At 38.3% G+C, this 21,318-nt stretch overlaps 1 protein-coding gene across 1 annotated transcript in view; it reads left to right on the top strand.

The window, feature by feature from the left end:
- The window catches only part of DIPK1A (divergent protein kinase domain 1A), a 129,993-nt gene that overhangs the window by 88,417 nt on the left and 20,258 nt on the right, over window positions 1-21,318 (top strand). The gene's annotated exons all lie outside the window — the stretch shown is intronic.

Below are 21,318 nucleotides of genomic sequence, written 5' to 3' on the forward strand. Positions count from 1 at the left end.
ACAGTAAGGTAAGATAATTATTATAATTATTACAGTAACAAATGATATAGGGTCATGAGATAGGGAGACCTGAAGCTTTCCAAAGTTTTAAGAGAATAAAAATCAGGTTAACTCTAGACATTCTGTCAGTCAGAATAAAAATAAATTATTCCCCAGGAGTATAATATCCGCTTAGTAGTCAGAAGAGAAATACTAATATAAGAAGCAAGGGAATTAATTAGCAAAGAAGAGTTCCAAATCAAGGAAGGTTGAAAGATGTCAATCTCGTGTTCATTCCAATTGGCCATTCCAGATCCTTGAAGACTTTAGGAAACTCTGGGGGCAGGCAGTATACTGGGTACTTCATATCGTCATTAGTACTTAAAATGATCCTGTGAAAGCCCCCCCCAAAACCCACTTTACAAATAAAGAAATATGACTAATAAGAGAGAAGAATTTGCCTTTCCTGGTGGAGCCAGAATTTGATCCCAATTCTGTGTGTATAGAAAGCTCATGCTCTTTCTGCTACCCGGAGTCAGAAAAGACTGATAAAGGGAGTTATAGATTAATAAAGCTAACAAAACCCCCCCACAGAACCCACCAGCTCAGCTTCAGTGAAGAAGAAAGAAGTTATATAATCAACTATAATAACATGTAAATAACCAAAACTATTTGAAATGTTTATTTTCCTTTTTTAAGGTCACCTTTCTCAAAGTGGGTTTCTTGAGGCACCTTAAAAGGTAGTCCATGAGTCAGATATACTTGAAAACAGAAAGTTAAACAAAAATAAAGAGTTGACTTTACTGAGGACTTCTTAGGATCTTTAATATACTAATGTGTGTTCTGCATCTCCAAAGAAAGCAAATATATTTGATTAGGCGAAAAATCCATCCCCACTGTAATCCTCCCAGGAAGACCTATTAACATCATCTGGCTATGTTAGAATACTGTTCTAAGAGATTAGAAATAGACATGGTTTTTATCTTGTTTTTAATATAGTAGCCTTTAAAATGTAAGGCATTTGTTGGTACATATTCTGTTATGAGTGAAATTATAGTTTAAGTACCTCATTTTTCATTTTAATGGGTAAGAAATGAAAGCAAAACATAATTCTAGCATAATTTAATGGTTATCTTTCTAAAACTTCAAAATAATAAACAAGTTTTCTAAGCCTAAAATATATCTTTTTCCTAAGACTGTCTTTAAAAAAAAAAAAAATTATAGTTTCTCTGCATTTGGGAATTATGTTCTTAAACTTACCCAAACTGGCAATACTTTAAGACCAATAATACTAAATAGTACTGATATGGCATAGGAATTGTGTAATTAGAAAAGAAAGCAGTGGGGCTTCCCTGGTGACTCACTGGTAAAGAATCTGCCTGTCAATGCAGGGGACATGGGTTCAATCTTCCATAAAGATCCCACATGCTATGGAGCAACTAAGCCTGTGCCTCACAGCTGCTGAGCCTGTGCTCTAGAGCCAGGGAGCTGCAACTGCTGAGCTCACGTACCTAGACCCTGTGCTCTGCAACAAGAGAAGCCATGGCAATAAGTCTGTGCACCACAGCTAGAGAGCAGACCCTGCTCACTGCAACTAGAGAAAAGCCTAAGCAACAGCAAAGATCCAGCACAGCCAAAAAGAAATAAACGTATTTTTTTTAAAAAGAAAGAAAACAGGCAGAGAAAATATTTTTAAAGTATATGTTAAAGCTTCAAAGAACTAACAAGGTAGTGAGGAATTACTTGATTAAGATCTGAGAAAAGGGAGACTTGCCTGGTGGTCCAGTGGCTAAGATTCTGTGATCCCAGTGCAGGGGGCCTCGGTTCAATACCTGGTCAAGGAACTAGATCCCATGTGCCACAACTTCAGAATTCGAATGCCACAACTAGAGATCAAATATCAAAGAAACTAGTGCTGCCAGTAAGATTCAGCATAGACAAATAAAATAAGTAAATATTTTAAAAAAAAAAGATCTGAGAAAGGATAAGATTTAAGAGAGGTGAGCCTTGATTTTGTAACTGTGTTTGCCTGGAGATAGATGACCTAAAATATAGTCTTTTTTTTTTTTTAACGTGATAGTTTTATCATTTATTTTAAATCCAGTAATGCATAGTTCTCATTTAAGTAATCCAGTTCTCATTTAAGTCTCACAAATACCTATGTAGCTAATTATTGTCATATAAATTTCACATGAAGAGAACAAATTTTAGCACTGACAATATGAGAACTCTATTGTTTGATTATGAAACCCATAAATTATGTTCTGACAAGCAGTAATTATAAATATATAGGGTCATATATTTAAATTTTTGTATATTTTTCCATATATATCACCAAAAAGTATCTATTGGTTCTGTATTAGTATTCCAAGAACTACAGTTGTTGAGACCAGAGCAGTCAAAATACTGTACTTGGAAGCTATTACTGAAACCAGGAGTGAGTCACCAATAGTCTCAGCACATAAATCAGTTTAATATGGAAAGATTTTGTTGGCATTGTTGTTGTATTGTTTACTTTTCCTTTCTTTTTAAAATCATGGTAGGAATGAGGTTTGGAGAATGGCATCTCATAAATTTTTATAGGGTGCATTTTCATTTTTATTCATCTCAAAGTAATTTCTAATTTTCATAGTCTTATGAGGCTAGGAAGATAAAAATATAGTACAGTTTCTACCAAGAGTGGGACCTTGGTACACCGTGCTTTGGGCTGAGATCCCAAAGGGCTGGACCCCAAGAGTGAAGGTGAGCTAAAAGAATCTCAGAAAGGTGAGCTGACTTTTGTAGCTTCTTTTTCCCTTGAGGAATTTGCTGATACTAGGCATGAGCAGGCGTCTGAGAACCAGGACTGTATACTGGGAGACCTTTGCTCTGGGGACAAGAAACCAGCAAGCTTTTATAGAAAACTAAGGGAACCTCAAGCAAACAGGCAGTTATCCTGTTGGGATGTTTGCCAAATCCTGGGCTTTACAGAATGGAAGGCTAAAAAAAATCTCATTGGAAAGCCTTTGAAAAGCAGACATTTTGGCAGTCTCACAAGATACAGACTAGAGTTATAAACCTGCCAGAGGGAGAAATCTCAATGAATTCCCAGGGTCTCAGTTAAAAATCCTGGAGGGTTGTGCTCTTGGAATGGAGATGAACCCAAAGTAGCTTGACCTTTACTGGAGACACAATTAAGCCTGCACTCAGCACAGCCCCCTGATTGGTTTAAGGTGATCAGTTACCATATCTGCCTACTAGAGGAAAGGGAAATCCTCTCTGGAGGCATTATGTACAAAATTACAGGGCATACCAAAAGACAAGATGACATGACCGAAACCCAAGAAATAAACATGGACAATAGAAGCAGATCCGTAGATAATCTAGATATTGCTGTCATCCAAAAAAGATTTTTAAATAACTGTGTACATGTTCAAATATATAGGAAAAAAACAAAGGTAGAGAATATAAATTTTTAGAAATGGATAATTTCAACAGGGAATTAAAATGTATTTAAGAGAATCAGGAAGACAATATAGAAGTTCCTCAAAGTTAAATATAGAATTACCATATGAATTACCAGCAATTCTACTTTTAGGTATATACCCAAGAGAATCGAAAGCAGGGACTCATATACTTGCACACCAATGTTAATAGCAGCATTATTCACAGTAGCCAAAAAGGTCGAAACTCTCTAATGTCCATTAGCATAAAGAAAATGTGACATATCCATACAAAGGAATTTTAATCAACCTTTAAAAGAATGAAATTCTGGTGAACGTGCAATGTGGAGTAACTTTGAAAACACAATGCTGAATGATATAAGCCAAATGCAAAAGGACAAATGTGTGATCCACCTATATGAGATACCTAGAATAATGATTACACAAAATCATTACAAAAATTGGTTTGACTCCACTTGTTTGACTTAGTATGAATAGAATGCTTGATTTCTGATTTATAGTAACCGAAGACTTTGATATAGTTTCATGTATTTTCACATCTAGTATTACTGCTAAAAGTCTAGAAAATTTATTATCTTAGTGATTTAAAAACACTTGAGTGAAGCTTGAACTTTTGGACATAAATGGTATGGACCTAACAGAAGCAGAAGATATTAAGAAGAGGTGGCAAGAATACACAGAACTATACAAAAAAGATCTTCATGACCCAGATAATCACGATGGTGTGATCACTCACCTAGAGCCAGACATCCTGGAATGTGAAGTCAAGTACTTCTGCTTTATTGACTATGCCAAAGCCTTTGACTGTGTGGATCACAACAAACTGTGGAAAATTCTTCAAGAGATGGGAATACCATACCACCTTACCTGCTTCCTGAGAAATCTGTATACAGGTTAAGAAGCAGCAGTTAGAACTGGACATGGAACAACAGAGTGGTTCCAAATAGGGAAAGGAGTACATCAAGGCTGTATATTGTCTCCCTGCTTATTTAACTTATATGTGGAGTTATTTACCTTATATTCTTAACCTATATAGCTTATTTAACTTATATTCTTTTATACAAGAAAATTAGAGATACCAAGGGAACATTTCATGCAAAGATGGGGCTCGAAAAAGGACAGTAATGGTATGGACCTAACAGAAGCAGAAGATACTAAGAAGAGGTGGCAAGAATACACAGAAGAACTGTACAAAAAAGATCTTAATAACCAAGATAATCAAAATGGTTTAATCTCTAGTCTTTCCCATTCTATTGTTTCCTCTATTTATTAGCACTGATCACTGAGGAAGGCTTTCTTATCTCTCCTTGCTATTCTTTGGAACTCATTCAATGGGTATATCTTTCCTTTTCTGCTTTGCTTTTGGCTTCTATTCTTTTCAGAGCTATTTGTAAGGCCTCCTCAGACAGCCATTTTGCTTTTTTGCATTTCTTTCTCTTGGGAATGGTCTTGATTCCTATCTCCTGTAAAATGTCACGAACCTCACTCTATCAGATCTAGTCCCTTAAATCTATTTCTCACTTCCACTGTATAATTATAAGGGATTGGATTTAGGTCATACCTGAATGGTCTAGTGGTTTTCCCTACTTAGTTCAATTTAAGTCTGAATTTGGCCATAAGGAGTTCATGATCTGAGCCACAGTCAGCTCCTGGTCTTGTTTTTGTTGACTGTATAGAGCTTCTCCATCTTTGGCTGCAAAGAATATAATCAGTCTGATTTTGGTATTGACCATCTGGTGATGTCCATGTGTAGAGTCTTCTCTTGTGTTGTTGGAAGAGGGTTTTGCTATGACCAGTGTGTTCTCTTGGCAAAACTCTATTAGCCTTTACCCTGCTTTAATTTGTACTCCAAGACCAAATTTGCCTGTTACTCCAGGTGTTTCTTGACTGCCTACTTTTGCATTCCAGTCCCCTATATTAAAAAGAACATCTTTTTGGGTGTTAGTTCTAAAAGGTCTTAGAGGTCTTCATAGAACCATTCAACTTCAGCTTCTTCAGCATCACTGGTCAGGGCATAGACTTGGATTACCATTATATTGAATGGTTTACCTTGGAAATGAACAGAGATCATTCTGTTGTTTTTGAGATGGCATCCAAGTACTGCATTTCAGACTCTTTTGTTGACCATGATGGCTACTCCATTTCACAGTAGTAGATATAATGGTCATCTGAGTTAAATTCATCCATTCCAGTCCATTTTATTTTGCTGATTCCTAAAATGTCAGTGTTCACTCTTGCCATATCCTGTTTGACCGCTTCCAATTTGCTTTGATTCATGGTCCTAACATTCCAGGTTCCTATGCAATATTGCTGTTTACATCATCGGACCTTGCTTCCATCACCAGTCACATCCGCAACTGGGTGTTGTTTTTGCTTTGGCTCCATCTCTTCATTCTTTCTGAAGTTATTTCTCCACCGATCTCCAGTAGCATATTGGGCACTTACTGACCTGGGGAGTTCATCTTTCAGTGTCCTATCTTTTTGCCTTTTCATACTGTTCATTCAGTTCTCAAGGCAAGAATACTGAAGTGGTTTGCCATTCCCTTCTCCAGTGGACTGCATTCTCTAAGAACTCTCCACCATGACCTATCTATCTTGGGTGGCCCTACACGGCATGGCTCATAGTTTAATTGAGTTAGACAAGGCTGTGGTCCATGTGATTAGATTGGTTAGTCTTCTGTGATTGTGGTTTTCAGTCTGTCTGCCCTCTGATGTAGAAGGATAAGAGGCTTATGGAAGCTTCCTCTGGGAGAGACTGACTGAGGGGAAAACTGGGTCTTGTTCTGATGGGCGGGGCCATGCTCAATAAATCTTTAATCCAATTTTCTATTGATGGATGGAGCTGTGTTCCTTCCCTGCTATTTACCTGGGGCCCAACTATGGTGGAGGTAATGAAGATAATGGTGACCTCCTTCAAAAGATCCCATGCGTGTACTGCTACACTCAGTGACCCCAACCCTGCAGCAGGTGACCACCAACCCATGCCTCCGCTGTCACCAACTTAGACAGCATATTAAAAAGCAGAGACATTACTTTGCCAACAAAGGTCAGTCTAGTCAAAGCTATGGTTTTTCCAGTAGTCATGTATGGATGTGAGAGTTGGACTACAAAGAAAGCTGAGTGCTGAAGAATTGATGCTTTTGAACTGTGGTGTTGGAGAAGACTCTTGAGAGTCCCTTGGACTGCAAGGAGATCCAACCAGTCCATCCTAAAGGAAATCAGTCCTGAATATTCATTGGAAGGATTGATGTTGAAGCTGAAGCTCCAATACTTTGGCCACCTGATGCAAAGAGCTGACTCATTGGAAAAGACCCTGCTGCTGGGAAAGCTTGAAGGCAGGAGGAGAAGGGGATGACAGAGGATGAGATGGTTGGATGGCATCACTGATTCGATGGACATGAGTTTGAGCAAGCTCCGGGAGTTGGTGATAGACAGGGAGGTCTGGCACGCTGCAATCCATGGAGTTGCAAAGAGTCGGATAGGACTGAGAGACTGAACTGAACTGAAACTTTTAATCCAGTTCTGAGCCTATAAAGTGATACTATGTTGTAAAAAGAAGAAAAAAAAAACAGAAGAAATTAATGTGATACAGTATTATTAACTAAAGTATAGATTTTGTTCAAATTTCACAAAATTTTATGCTAGTGTCTATTATTTGTTTTCATACCTTATTCAAGACTCCATATTATGTTTAATTGCATTGAGCAGCTTCAGCTGCATGCAACAAATTCTGGTAAATTCTCTTTTCATTTTTATTCTTTGCAAATATTTTCTAATTTTCCTTGTTATGGCTTCTTAGAAACATCTGTCATTTAAAAGTGGACATTTAATTTCCAAATGCATGGGATTTTTAAAATATCTTTGATATTAATTTCTCATTTAAATGCTTTCTTCTCTGCAGTAACTCTCTGTTTTTTCAGTCTTCTAACATTGAGGCTTTCAATGGCTAAATCAAAGATCTCTCTTGGTAAATGTCACATTGCACTTGAAAAGATACAGATTATTTTCAAATATCTTTTGACACTGATTTCTAACATAATTTCACAATGATAAGAGAACAGACTCTGTATGATTTCAGTACCTTTAGACCATGAAATTTTTGCACCTTTTTTTATGTCCCTGGATATGTTCCAGTGTCTCCTATTTTATAATCTATGGGAACTTGAATAGACTTCGTATCCTACCGTTGTGTGAAATTTGTATAAATCTTAATTATGTTGAGTTGGTTCATAGTGCTTTTCAGGTCTACTATATTCTACTTCTCTGTATATCCATTCTATTAATTTTTAAGAGTTTGATATTGAAACTCCAACTAAAACTCTTAATTTGTCTGCTTAAAAAATAATTGTAATACATAGTGGAACTATATGTAAGCTTGTTTTGTAATTTCCCAGTCTCCTATAAATGTGTTATCATACTTTCATAATTTAAAACATAAAAAAGAAAGACAAAAAAACTATTACACATAAATTGGGAAAAAGGTAAACGGAGTTAAAATGTTTAAAATCCTTATCATATTGCAGAGTAGGGGAAAAGTATTAATTAACTTTAGACTTACTAATTCAATTATGTATTTTATTATTTCTAGGATAGCCTCTAGAATAGAAAAAGAGCATATCATTTCCAAACTAATGTAGGAAAATTGGGATAAATAATAATACTCAGTCCTAAAGATAGCAAGAAGGTCAAGAAAAAGAAACATAACAGGCAGAAGAAGTAGAAAACACATAATAAGATGATAGATATCACAAATTAAATTCCCTGGGAAACAGACTCAGAGACTAAGATTTGCCCAAAGGAAGTTTGTTGGGATGGTCTTTTGAGATTAACATCTGTGAGGGAGTGAAGAAGCAAGATAGACCTGAAGAAATTTAAACTGCAATGCAGTGGTAATAAACGCCTCAGTTGATTCTACAGGGAACCTGGAACTGGGATGGGCTTGCAGAGATGCAGGCATTTATAGAAAGCATCACTATGAACAAAGCTAGTGGAGGTGATGGAATTCCAGTTGAGCTATTCCAAATCCTGAAAGATGATGCTGTGAAAGTGCTGCACTCAATATGCCAGCAAATTTGGAAAACTCAGCAGTGGCCACAGGACTGGAAAAAGTCAGTTTTCATTCCAATCCCAAAGAAAGGCAATGCCAAAGAATGCTCAAACTACTGCACAATTGCACTCATCTCACATGCTAGTAAAGTAATGCTCAAAATTCTCCAAGCCAGGCTTCAGCAATATGTGAACCGTGAACTTCCTGATGTTCAAGCTGGTTTTAGAAAAGTCAGAGGAACCAGAGATCAAATTGCCAACATCCACTGGATCATCGAAAAAGCAAGAGAGTTCCAGAAAAACATCTATTTCTGCTTTATTGACTATACCAAAGCCTTTGACTGTGTGGATCACAATCAACTGTGGAAAATTCTGAAAGAGATGGGAATACCAGACCACCTGACCTGCCTCTTGAGAAATTTGTATGCAGGTCAGGAAGCAACAGTTAGAACTGGACATGGAACAACAAACTGGTTCCAAATAGGAAAAGGAGTTTGTCAAGGCTGTATATTGTCACCCTGCTTATTTAACTTCTATGCAGAGTATATCATGAGAAACGCTGGGCTGGAAGAAACACAAGCTGGAATCAAGATTGCCGGGAGAAATCTCAATAACCTCAGATATGCAGATGACACCACCCTTATGGCAGAAAGTGAAGAGGAACTCAAAAGCCTCTTGATGAAAGTGAAAGTGGAGAGTGAAAAAGTTGGCTTAAAGCTCAACATTCAGAAAACGAAGATCATGGCATCCGGTCCCACCACTTCATGGGAAATAGATGGGGAAACAGTGGAAACAGTGTCAGACTTTATTTTTCTGGGCTCCAAAATCACTGCAGATGGTGACTGCAGCCATGAAATTAAAAGACGCTTACTCCTTGGAAGGAAAGTTATGACCAACCTAGATAGCATATTCAAAAGCAGAGACATTACTTTGCCAACAAAGGTTCATCTAGTCAAGGCTACGGTTTTTCCTGTGGTCATGTATGGATGTGAGAGTTGGACTGTGAAGAAGGCTGAGTGCTGAAGAATTGATGCTTTTGAACTGTGGTGTTGGAGAAGGCTCTTGAGAGTCCCTTGGACTGCAAGGAGATCCAACCAGTCCATTCTGAAGGAGATCAACCCTGGGATTTCTTTGGAAGGAATGATGCTGAGGCTGAAACTCCAGTACTTTGGCCACCTCATGCGAAGAGTTGACTCATTGGAAAAGACTCTGATACTGGGAGGGATTGGGGGCAGGAGGAGAAGGGGATGACAGAGGATGAGATGGCTGGATGGCATCACTGACTTGATGGATGTGAGTCTGAGTGAACTCCGGGAGTTGGTGATGGACAGGGAGGCCTGGCGTGCTGCAATTCATGGGGTTGCAAAGAGTCGGACACGACTGAGCGACTGATCTGATCTGATCTCTGATACCCTTCTCCCTGATTAATCACTGGATACCATTTTCCATCCTCTCCCAACTTCCTTAAAGGGGATATGACCTTGGATAAGACTGTATTCCAGCTGAGGGCAAGTCCCAAAGAAGGATTCAGCCGAGACCTGTTGACTACCTATGTGCTCAGCAGCTGAGGGAATGAATGCTCCAGTTCTAGAGCAAATATGAGTGGCTTAGCATGGCACTGACTGTCGTATATCTAAACCCAAACATGTTGGTAATTAAATTAAATATAAAGGGACCAAATGCTTCAGTTAAAAGACAAAGATTGTCGGACTGTGTTAAAATTTAAAAGCAATTATATAAGATACACATCTAAAATATAAAGATGCAGATAGATTGAAAGTAAAAGAATAGGAAAACATTCATGCACATATGCAGATTCTAAAAGGAGGAATGTTTAGAGAAAAAACCATGGCTATATATATTCTTGTAAGTCAATATTGCACAGACTACCTCTTTTTAAAGTTTGAATTAGCTCTTACTGGCTTGAAATGCAATTCCTTTTAAATTTGCTTCCCCTGGGTTACAGGTTTGCAATAGCTGCCTAAGTAATTGTCTGGTCTTCTCCTAAATTATGGCACTATCCACGCATACTTGTTCTGGTCTTAGTAATTCCTGTTTTGAAATGTGGAGTCTACACTGATTATCTCTCTCCCTCTGTATTACTGCATAGACTGTTCTCTTAAGTGGAATGAACTGAAACGGAGCATGTAATAAGATGGCTGGTTTTCAGTTTGGGATATACGTACATAACACTGCATTATCTCAAAACCACATTTAGTGAAAACATGCTTGCCAAAGGATTACAGTATCTTGTGTATAAACTCTGAACAGATTTCCTTTAAAATCCTCAGTCAGTTTCATCTTAGTGAACTAAGGAAGATTAAAAAGAGACACAGAAGATCCAAAAGCAGCCCTGTAAATACTGTTTGCTAAAGTTTAATAATGAGGGTTCTTTTCTTTCTTTAAAAGTTGACAGTTTAGCTTTTAACCTTTTTCTAGTTTTTTTCTTATTTTTCATAATTTAATATGTATTTTCAAACATACATATTTAATATGTATGTTAGTCATTATTCTGAGTGCTGTTGATACAGTCATAACCAGAGTCCATGTCTTAAGAAGCTTATATTCTTAAAGTGGAATATGAATAATAAAAGCAAAAAACAAATAACTGACTTCATATATTAAGAAGGGCAGTGAGAAAGGATATAATAGCAGTATTTAGTAGAGAATGGCAAAGGATCCTATCTTGACCAGAGTGGTTGGGACAGGATTTCCTGAGAGGAGGGCATTTTAAATTGAAACCTGACGAGAAGGAAATAGCTGTGTATCGGGGCATAAAGCATTTAAAACGAGAAAGGAAGTACAAATGTCCAAAGAACAGAGCAAGTTTGGAAAATAGGAGTGGTTTCATGTGTGACTTGTGGCAATGTCTCATTACTTTAGTCACATCGGTGTATCCTCAAACCCTTGGTACTAATGGTACAGTACACAAAGGATGAGGAGCCTCTTGACTGTAAGTAGCTCAACCATAACATGTCAGTCTATTGGAGAAGACACTAGCCTGGACTCAAAGAACTAGTCTTACCCTTTCCCGTGATGCATGACTTTGAATAAATGACTTCATTTTATTGACTAGCTATTAGTTCCATTGTACAGGTGAGAAAAGTATTTCTTTTTAAAAATTATTTATTTTTGGCTGTGCTGGGTGCAAAATTTATTTTTGGCTTTTGTTACAGCGTGGGCTTTTTCTAGTTGCGGCGAGCGGAAACCTCTTTGTTGCCGTGTGCAGGCTTCTCACTTGGGCGGCCTCTCTTGTTGTGGAAAAGGAGCTCTGCGGCTCTTGGACTTCAGTGTCGCGGCCCGTGGGCTCAGTAGTTGCAGTTCCCGGCCTCAAAGCATAGGCTGAATATTAATAGTTGTGGCACACGAGATTAGTTGCTCCATGGCAGGTGGGATCTTCCCAGACCAGGGATCAAACCTGTGTTTCCTGCATTGGCAGGCAGGTTCTTTAACACTGAGCTACCAGGGAAGCCTCAGAAAATATTTCTGCCCTACCTGCATCACAGATTTTGTGAGGATAAAGTAGAATTGAACCAATTAAGCTGAACGATATTCTGACATATCTGTTTTTTGTTTTGTTTGAAAATAAACGTTTATTTTATCCCACAGTATGAAAAACAAAGACATTTTTTGAGCAGCTGAAGTATCTTGACATATCTATTGAATACAGAGAACTTGACTTCCTTTGGCCTGGGGCAAGTACCCTAGTGCTTGTGCCTGTAACAATTTGTACTTCAGAATTTCCTTAGAAGATTGCTCTGACTCTCTTACTTAGAGCATTGCCTCCAAGGTGAGCATATTGTCTAGGACAGGAACAACAGGTGATTGACACAGTGTTATAGGCAGTTTACTTACGTTTAAGAATCATGGTCTGTCTCAATTTACATAGCTTTCTTTTTCTCTGTATATCTCTATCTCTGTCTTTTCCACTTTCCTTCCATTTGTGTGTAATGGTTCCTATTTATTCTAGTAAAGTGCATCAGCTTTGGAATAAATGAACTTCAGGTTTGAGTTCCAGCTTTGCCATTCCTTAGCTGTGTAAGTTAGGCAAATTATTTAGCCTCTATAAAATGGGGATTAATAATACTACATGTCTCATCAGGTGGTTGTGAGGATAAAATGAGTTCATGTATTAAAAGGCTTAATACAGTACTTAACACTTGACACATAGTGTTCAATGAATTATTATCTCATTTATACCTTTGAATATGACTAGGAAGATAAGACATATACAAACATATATATGTACATGACATTATATGATCAGTGGTATCAATCAAGGTTCAAGCAGAGAATCAGAGCCAATAAAAATACATATTAAGAGATTATTATTTTAAATTTTATTAATATAAATTTATTAATATTATTTATTAATAACATGGGTGGACCTCAGGGACATTATGCTAGGTGATATGAGAAAGACAAATACCACATGATCATGGTTATTTGTGGAATCTAAAATATTCCACAACAACAAAATCCAGCTCATAGATGCAGAGAACATATTAGTCTTTGCCAGAGGAGGGGGTGTAAGGTGGGCAAAATTGCTGAAGTGGATCAAAAGTACCAAACTTCCAGTTATAAAATACACAAGTCATGAGGATATAATGTACTTGATGGTGACTATAGTTCATAATACTGTAGCCAGTGAATCACAGCCTTGGTCACTGGGCCTTTTGGCTACCTGTAAATTAATATCTTTTCCTCTTTTATATTTTTATAATAAATTTCAAAAACAAACAATATTGAACAAATCAGCTATGTATTTCATATGCATTATGTACTATATGTGAATTAGTCTAATTTAGTAATTAATTACATTTCTTATAAATTCAATATTGAAAATCACTATAGAAAGTTAGTATTACTGCCCTGAGATGTTCTTCACTAACCAATGGATAATTTTTGTCAAAAGATATTGTAAAGAAATGAGAACTGTATTCTGCTCTTCTTTGTTTAAAGGCAGCTCTCACTAAAACTAAGGGTAACCAGTAACTAACCCTAATTAGATGTGCTCAGAAGGATCCATTTTTTCCCAGTTGTGCTTTTTCTTTTTTCCACCAAGCTAGTTATAACATATTATACATTTTCTCTGATCGTAGCTATCACTAATTCACTTGTTATTTCAGCAAAGTCCTATTTTGTGCCTAACCATAAAGAAAGTTTGCAGTTTGGTTTGCTGGGTTCTTTAAAAAAGAAAAAAGAATGAGGGAGGAGGGAGAGAAATTTTCCTTCTATACATTTTTCAGGAAAACTTTAATATTGAAATTTCTGGCATGTTCCTCCACAATCAAGAGTGTTTGTTCTAAGGCTCTACCTCAGCAAATAATGAGGAATCACTCCCTGTGATACATTCTGGTGAACCTTTGTGACTATTATATGAGCAAATGCTTTAAAATGTAAGCATTAAAAGATGAAAGGGCCCGTAGATTTCATTATAGTCTCTTAAGATTTAATTTCTAAAGATAATAGTTTGTTGCTTAAAACCACTAGCTTCAGTTCAGTTCAGTTCAGTCGCTTAGTCGTGTCCAGCTCTTTGCGACCCCATGAACCGCAGCACGCCAGGCCTCCCTGTCCATCACCAACTCCCAGAGTCCACCCAAATCCATGTCCATTGAGTTGGTGATGCCATCCAACCATCTCATCCTCTGTCGTCCCCTTCTCCTCCTGCCCTCAATCTTCCCCAGCATCAGGGTCTTTTCAAATGAGTCAGCTCCTCACATCAGGTGTCTAAAGTATTGGAGTTTCACCCTCAACATCAGTCCTTCCAATGAACATCCAGGACTGATCTCCTTTAGGATGGACTGGTTGGATCTCCTTGTAGTCCAAGGGACTCTCAAGAGTCTTTTCCAACCCTCAGTTCAAAAGCATCAATTCTTAGGCCCTCAGCTTTGTTTATAGTCCAACTCTCACATCCATACATGACCATTGGAAAAACCATAGCCTTGACTAGACAGAACTTTCTCAGCAAAGTAATGTCTCTGCTTTTTAATATGCTTTCTAGGTTGGTCATAATTTTCCTTCCAAGGAGTAAGCATCTTTTAATTTCATGGCTGCAGTCACCATCTGCAATGATTTTGGAGCCCAGAAAAATAAAGTCAGCCACTGTTTCCACTGTTTCCCCATCTCTTTCCCATGAAGTGATGGGACCGGATGCCATGATCTTCATTTTCTGAATGTTGGGCTTTAAGCCAACTTTTTCACTCTCCACTTTCACTTTCATCAAGAGGCTCTTTAGTTCTTCTTCACTTTCTGCCATAAGGGTGGTGTCATCTGCATATCTGAGGTTATTGATATTTCTCCCGGCAATCTTGATTCCAGCTTGTACTTCCTCCAGCCCAGCGTTTCTCATGATGTACTCTGCATAGAAGTTAAATAAGCAGGGTGACAATATACAGCCTTGACGTATTCCTTTCCTATTTGGAACCAGTCTGCTGTTCCATGTCCAGTTCTAACTGTTGCTTCCTGACCTGCATACAGGTTTCTCAAGAGGCAGGTCAGGTTGTCTGGTGTTCCCATCTCTTTCAGAATTTTCCATAGTTTATTGTGATCCACATAGTCAAAGGCTTTGGCATAGTCAATAAAGCAGAAATAGATGTTTTTCTGGAACTCTCTTGCTTTTTCGATGATCCAGCGGATGTTGGCAATTTGATCTCTGGTTCCTCTGCCTTTTCTAAAACCAGCTTGAACATCTGGAACTTCACGGTTCATGTATTGCTTAACATATACTAAATTCAAGATACTTAGAACCATGTTTTCAGTAAGATAGCAGTACATAACTAATGGTTTCATTTAGCTTTCATTTACTCAGAATCAATTATTGTTTGGTTCTAGAGGTTCAGTTTGTGCTGTTATCCTATATTTTTTAGAACCAATTCATTTGAAACATACTGCTTTTAAAGTACAAGCTTAATTTTTTCCTTTTAAAAGTATGGCTTTCCTTTATGCCAACTTGAGTTAGGTTCCCAGTCTCTTATTTGCAAACTTACAGGAAAATATTTACTAAACAAATTTATTTCAAATCTTAACAGACATAAGCCCCAGAAGAGCTTCCCATGTGGTTCAGTGGTAAAAAATCTGCCTGCCAAGCAGGGGACACAAGAAACGTGGGTGTGATCCCTGGGTCAGGAAGATCCCCTGGAGAAGGAAATTGCAACCCACTCCAGTATTCTTGCCTGGGAAATCCCATGGACAGAGGAGTCTGGCAGGCTACAGTTCATGGGGTCACAAAACAGTCAGACACAATTTAGCAGTTAAACAACACAACAACAATGTAATTGAGACTGGAAGAAGGGTTGCTAGATTTATGAAACAAAACAGAAATAAAAACAGTATACCCAGTTAAATTTGACTTCAAAATAATGTGTTTTTAGTGTATGTCCCAAATATTACCAGAGAATAGCTAATAATTTTTTAGTATATGTCCCATGCAATATATTTTTTCATTGAGTAATCCTGAGAAGGTTCCAGAAGACTTTCTGGAAGAGGTTATATCTGGACTGAATTTTGAAGATTGAGCAGTGCAGGCAGAAAAAGGCTTGTGCAAAGCTACAAAGATATGAATGAATGCTGCATTCCAGAAACAGCCTGGCTAGAGCAGAGCGCATGGGGAGCAGTTTATAGAGGTCAAGTTAGGAGAGTCAAATTCAGAACTATGCATGTTGTGTTAAGGGTAGCAGAGACTCAATAGCAGGTTTTAAACAGGGAAGTGAGTGATTAGATTTATGTGTCAGAGGAATGTCACTGTCTGAGGCAGAGAGTGGATCGGGTAGGAGACTGTCACACACAGGGAGACCAGTTTTATGTTGTTGTTGTCCAGGCCCAGAGCAGTGAGAGTTTAACCCGCAGCCTTGGCAGTGGGAGTGGAGAGGAAGAAATAGCTTCAAAGTGTATCAAGGAGATAATTTGACCGCCAGCACATGGTGACCAGCTGAACACGGGAGGATTAGGAGGAAGGAGGCAGTTAGGACAGCTCACTGTTCCCTCTCTTGGATGCCTGAGTGGATGATGGTGCCTTTCAGTGAGGCAGGGAATGAAGGAGAATGACCCTCGGAGAGGAAGGCACGAGATGGTGAGTTCGGTTTTGTGAAGGTTGAATATAAAGTACATATAAGTTATACAAATGGAGATAGGAGATGTCCAAAAAGCACTTAGATATATAATTCAGGAGAAAGACCTGTGTAAGGACAGAGATTTATTAGAGCCATGGGAATAAATGTTACCATGATGACATACAGAGAAGCCAAAGAAAGTAGAACAAAACCATGGAAAAACAATAATACTTATGATGATGAGAAAGGACTGAAGGTTATAATTCAGAGTTCATAGTCAAACGTGTTATAAGGATTTTCAAAGTCTAATAGGATCCAAGGGCTTCAAAGCCAAAATACGTTGGATTAAATTTGAATGGGAGGAAAGAAGTGTCGATACCAAGTTTAAACTACTGTTTCTAGAAACTGTGCTGGGAATTTGTTGGTTTGGGTTTGGTTTGAATTTTTTTTTAATTATGATAAAATCCACATAATATTTACTGTCTTAACCATGTTTGCTTTTTAGTTTGTTACTACTTTTTGTCCTCACTTTATTGAGGTATAATTGACAAATAAAATTGTAAGATAGTTGAAAAGTATGTGGTAAAATAAAATCAAGTATGTGGTGATTTGACATACATATATACTATGAAAAGATCCCCCCCTCAAGTTAATTATCACATTCATTGCCTAACATATTTACTCTTTTGGTGTATGTGAGAACAATTAAGTTCTACTCTCTTAGCAGATTTAAATTATACAATAGAGTGTTACAGCTATACCTATAGTCACCATGTTATGTTAGAACCTTAGACTGTCTTCATTTTATAACTGAAAGTCTGTACTCTTTACTATCCTCTTCTTATTTCCCCACCCTCTCAGCCTTTGGCAACCACTTCCCCACTCTCTTGTTTCTATGATCTTTTATTTTCTTTTTTTTCATATTTCACTTAAAAGTGATACCATCTAGTATTTGTGTTTCTCTCTGTGGCTTATTTCATGTAGCATAATATCCTGCAGGTTCATTCATGTTATTGCAAACGACGGGCTGAATAATATTTCATTGTATCTATTTACCACATTTTCTTAATCCATCCCTCTGTCCATGGACACTTAAGTCGTTTCTATAACCTTGGCTATTGTGAATAAGACTGCAGTGAATGTGGAAGTATAGCTGTCTCTTTGAATAATGATTTTGTTTCCTTCGGATATATACCCAGATTTGATATTGCTGGATCACCTGGTAGTTCTATTTTTAATTTCTTGAGGAACTACCATACTGTTTTCCATAGTCCATGTTCACTGTTTTAAATGTACAGTTCAGTAGTGTTAGGTTTATTCACATTGTTTTGCATCCAGTCTCCGTAACTTTTTCATCTTGCAAAACTGAAACTCTATACCCCTTAAACGCCAGCTTTCCATTTTTCCCTCCTCCCAAGGCCCTGGTAACTCAGCTAGTAAAGAATCTACCTGCAGTGCAGAAGACCATGGTTCGATCCCTGGGTTGGGAAGTTCCCCTGGAAAAGGGATAGGCTACCCACTCCAATGGGCTTCCCTGGTGGCTCAGACAATAAAGCATCTACCTGTAACACGGGAGACCCAGGTTCGCTCCCTGGGTTGGGAAGATCCCCTGGAGAAGGAAATGACAATCCACTCCAGTATTCCTGCCTGGAGAATTCCGGGGATTGAGGAGCCTGTTAGGCTACAGTCCACAGGGATGCAAAGAGTTGGACACGACTGAGCGACTTCACTTCACTTCACCCACTCCAATATTCTTGGGCTTCCCTGCTGGCTCAGACAGTAAAGAATCCGCGTACAACGAGAGAGACCTGGGTTTGATCTCTGGGTTGGGAAGATCCCCTGGAGAAGGGAATGGCAACCCATGCCCAGTGTTCTTGCCTGGAGAATTCCATGAACAGAGGAGCCTGGTGGGCTACAGACCATGGGGTCACAAAGAGTCTGACGCAGCTGAGCTACTTTCACTTTCAAAGCCCCTAGCAACCACCTTTTCTGCCTTCTGTTTCTGTGAGTTTGACTACAAAAGATCTCACGTAAGTGGAATAACACAGTATAGTTACACTTGAACCACATGGATTTGAACTGCATGGGTTGACTTATGGTGGACTCTTTTCACTAAATACAGACTACAGTATTATATGACTTGCAGTTGGTTGAATCTGTGGATTAAGGACTATGGACACAGACAGCTGACTGTAAAGTTATACCCAGATTTTGTACTGGGGAGGGGATCACTGCCCTTAACCCCCGTGTTGCTCAAGGATCAGCTGTGTTTGTCTTTTTGTGACTGGCTTATTTCACTTAGCATAATATCTTGAAGGTTCATCCATGTTGTAGAATATGTCAGAATCTCCTTCCTTTTTAAGGCTGAATAATATTCCATTGTATGTATATAACACATTTTGTTTATCCATTCATCCATCCACCCACTCTTGGATTCTTGGGCTGCCTCCACCTTTTGGCAGGGAAATTGATTTAAACTCAACTAACCCAGGTTGGGCATGCACGCTTCCTTAGATTCTATTTTGAAAGATAATGGCAGCCACAGAAAATTTTGATGTAGGTGAGTATGAACTACTGCCACACAACCTCTTTACTATGTTATAATGAAAATGATTTCTACTATATACATAGGCATTTATTCAGCACATATTTATTTATGTGCAGTCATAAAACATTTCATATAATCAGTCTGTACCAGGTGGCTCAGTGATAAAGTAATCCTCCTGCCAAGCTGGAGACACAGGTTCAATCCCTGGCCTAGGAAGATACCCAAGAGGAGGAAAGGGCAACCCACTCCAGTATTCTTGCCTGGAGAATCCCATAGACAGCAGAGCCTAGTGGGCTGCAGTCCATGGGGTTGCCAAAGAGTTGGACACAACTTACAGACTAAACAGTAATAACAACAAACCCATTTAAGTTCTAACTCTGGCCTTTTAGTTGCTCAGTGAACTTTCATGAAAGATTTCAGAGGCAGGCTCCTGTTACCCTTATAATTAGCCTCGAGCAACTAGAAATTCTGAACCTGATTCTCAAAATGTTGTCTCTTTGATAAGCAGCAGCATTAGTATCACCTGGAGACTTGCTACAAATGTAAAACTGCAGCCCCACCTAAAACCTAATGATTCAGAAACTCTAAGAGTGCAGTCCAGCTGCCTGTTCTAACAAGATCTCCAGGTGAGCTGAAGCTCCCTAAAGGTTGAGAACTTAGCTCTAGGTACCTATCTAGACAAAGGTATGACTTCTACTGGTTCTTATAACATTCCCTCTCTGTGAAAGAGTAGGAATATCTTATATTTTAGCCAATGCACATCTCTCAATTTCACCAGTGATAGCTCATTTCTAACTTCACATGCCCCAAGTTTCACCTGTAAAACCCTAATCTGCTAATTAACGATATCTCAGAGATGGATCGATCTTTATCATACAGATAACAGAAGCCCTTACAGCCTCTGGAACATGGGCTTCCTTGCTCCCTCATTAGAACGCTAGTCAAGAGCCTGTGCGTTCCTGACTGGGGTATTGGAGGCGCCTGGACCATAAACAGGCCCACACAGCACACTGTGTGCTGCATGTAAAATACATTATAACATAAGGGAAGGCAGGAGTGGAGAGGGTTCGTGTGTGTGTGTGTGAAACGAGAGAGAAAGAAACTGAGAGTGATGAACACTGTTAATGTCTGAGAGAAAGAAGTCAGGAGAGAGAAAGAATGAGAGGTTGATGATACGGTGAGAATGCAGAGAATGCTGAAGTTGCTTTAAAATAGCTGATGTAAGGAATGGGCAAGGGTGCTGACTAGAGACTCAAGAGAATTTTCAGGAATTAAGAACCCAACTATTGTGCTTCTTCCTAAGTAAGGAGAAATTGATAATTGTGTGAAATACATTTTTAGAATGTGGATCTTAGAAAATCATCTGAAACCTAGTGCTATACATCTGTTCATTGTTACCACCTCTGGTGGTACAGTTTCCATAGTTCATGAAGTTATTGTCAGCACAAATGGGTTTCATCAAATTTAGCTGAAGAGTGCCATCTTCTGGTACCATGAGGTATGTGCAAGCAAAAGGGGTGAATAGTAAAATCCTCATAGTTAAATAAAGCCTTTGATGTTTTCTGCTCAGTATTGTAAAGTTGAACATTCTCTGTAGTCTCTGTGTCTTTTTAGTTAGAAGATCAGATTACTGACAGTGATTATAGTTTGTGTGTATGGCTGAGCCTGAAAACAAGACAAAACGAAAAACAAAACAATATGTGGCCGACCATCCTTTTCATAAAAGCATGTGGGAAATTTGCTTTTAGTTTGTGATGGAAGCCACAAGTTGAAGAGCCTGTTCTTTGTGACTACCTCTTTGATGCAGGCTTGGCTTGGCGCCTTTGCTTAAAACAAGAATCTGATTCTTGTAGCTGAATGCCCGCTGAATGTCTTCACTGTTTCACAGTTTACTAATAAGATACTGGTTTGTTCCTTTTTTTTTTTTCTTTAGTGTTTTAAACATTATGGGAAAGCATTCATTTTATCCTCAATGAGGTTTTAAAATCAAAAGCTCTATGTTTTTATGCTGGTTATTTAATAAGCATTTATTAGACACTTAAGCAATTCCAAACTCTGTGCTATGTGCTAGAGGGAAAGGGAAGTTCAGAGATGGCAAGGACCACATCTGTGTTCACATTGTATTAGGGAAGATAATGTGAACATAAATGAAGTTAGATTTGGGAATGCAGGGAGAGAAAGAACAAGAATATAAGCTCAGGAAGGAAATAATACAGCCTTGGGATTGTTCAATGGAAGACAGGTGTGGTAG

This window comes from Bos taurus, chromosome 3 (assembly GCF_002263795.3).
Source record: "Bos taurus isolate L1 Dominette 01449 registration number 42190680 breed Hereford chromosome 3, ARS-UCD2.0, whole genome shotgun sequence".
Lineage (NCBI taxonomy): Eukaryota > Metazoa > Chordata > Mammalia > Artiodactyla > Bovidae > Bos > Bos taurus.